Source organism: Limulus polyphemus, unplaced genomic scaffold (genome assembly GCF_000517525.1).
Source record: "Limulus polyphemus unplaced genomic scaffold, Limulus_polyphemus-2.1.2 Scaffold229, whole genome shotgun sequence".
Lineage (NCBI taxonomy): Eukaryota > Metazoa > Arthropoda > Merostomata > Xiphosura > Limulidae > Limulus > Limulus polyphemus.
The window spans coordinates 376422-378672 of record NW_013665839.1 but is presented as its reverse complement, the minus strand read 5'-3'; positions in this window follow the sequence as shown (position 1 = coordinate 378672).

The window sequence follows — 2251 nt, the reverse complement described above, 5'->3', positions numbered from 1 at the left end:
ACTGGGTGTGATATAACTGTCTTATTGCTAACGTCGCCTTCTTTGATAATTTTTTGGAAAATAAACATGTTTGTTGTCTTTATTTTTTTGTGTATTCACCGTATTGTTTTGAACAAAATGTTTATGCAGCCCGCGCTCGTCATTCTCTCAGTTATCTGGCCCGCTGTAAAAAAAAGTTTGGTGACCCCTGCTCTAGTCTATCACTTCAAAATTAAGAACAGCCAGCCAACGTAAGCATCCCTCGAGAAGCCTTGCTACTAATTCAACAACAACAACACAGTAGTTTACACCTTTGTACTTGATAATCAATACCATTTCGTCACTAACACTGAAATCATCAACTAGTATTTCTATGATATAATATCATTTACTTTTCTATAAGAACTTCATTGGTTACAGAAACTAGGTTATAACTACAGTGGATAATCACAAGAATGTGCAAAATGGCTATTATCTGTCGAATGAAAAACTGGAAATTCAAGAGGTAATGTTTTACTTCTAAGAGTGTTTTTTTCATTTCGCGCAAAGCTACACGAGAGCTATCTGCGTTAGCCGTCCCTAATTTAGCAGTGTAAGACTAGAGGGAAGGCAGCTAGTCATCACCACCCACCGCCAACTGTTTGGCTACTCTTTTACCAACGAATAGTGGGATTGACATTCACATTATAACGCCCCCACAGCTGAAAGGGCGAGCATGTTTGGTGTGACGGGGATTCGAACCCGCTAGTCGAGCGCCCTAACCACCTGGCCATATTAAAAAAGACGACAATTATAAAGAAAAATACATATTGTGTGCGCATTAACCTGTCCTGAAAAAACACACAAAAAATCAAATATTCCAATATAGTCTACACTATGAAATATTTTTTATCACAGAAAATCTAAAAGGATTTGGCAGCTTATATATATATATATATTCCATGTTTGATCTCAGCTGTAATGCGATTGTCCTTTAGTGAGTTAGCGGGGACCTTTCGGATTTACAACCCTAAAATCCGGGGTTCGATTCATCGCAGTGGACAGAAGCAAATAGCCCATTGTGTAACTTTGTTTTCAAGAAAACATCGACAAACGAACAAGAAAATCAAGTTGATATAAATTTTTCTTTGTAATAGATACTAAATATCTGCCCGCCAATGTATATTTAAAACTACCTGAAAAATAAACTACAGTAAAATTGAATCACAAAGAGTATTCAGAATAAATAATGTACATTTGTAGTTTTAATGTAGCATTAACAGATCTGAGCTAACGCATCCGATGTGCAAATAGATTATGTTTATGTTTTGCTCTGTGATAATATCCCCTCAAATACCAGGGAGTATTTTTTTCTTTATGAGTTTACATAAGATACAAAACTATATTTAGTTTATAGGAATGTTTGTGCTTAGCTTTGAATAAAAAAAAAGAAGATTATCCTAATAACAACATAGTAAATTATGTTAGACGTTTTGAAAATCAAATATTTTTTAAAAACAATTTCACCTACCGGTTCAATTTTTTACAAGTACAAATTAACTTGTGGTCGAGTTATTGTAAATTCGTAATGAAACATGAAGTTGTTGGTTTTATTGCAAAACTACCCAAAGGGCTATCTATATATGCACTCTGTCTACTGTGGGGAATCAAACCCCAAATTATAGCGTTATAAGTCCCTATTCTTAACCCTCCTCCACTGGAGTACTGAGCTGATAACAATGTATTAAACTAATTACAAAATATTAAAATAACGGAGATGAGTAAGCTTATATATGATTTTTATAACTTTTAGATCAGTCACTATATTGTAATACTACTGAACTAAAAGAACAATTTTCCAATAATGAATAATATAATTTTAACTTAAAATACCATGTTTGAGTTTTTTAGAAACTATGATACGTTGTAGCACTAATTAAATGCATTTCTATATAGTTTTCCAGAAGTATAGTTTAACTAATAAAGAATACATTCGAATTGCTTTTTTGTCACCCCAATGCTCGGAATATAATAATTCGTTTCATATAAAACACAAAAATGTAAGTTTTCGTTGTTCGTAGTTACAAAAACATGAATATAAATTTTCTGACTTTATCCTATAATACCACGATTTTAGAGGAAAATAGAATGTCAAATATTTCTAATTCACCCGTACTCTAAGTTAATGATAAAGTCTGACTTTAACCTATAATACCACGATTTTAGAGGAAAATAGAATGTCAAATATTTCTAATTCACCCGTACTCTAAGTTAATGATAAAGTCTGACTTTA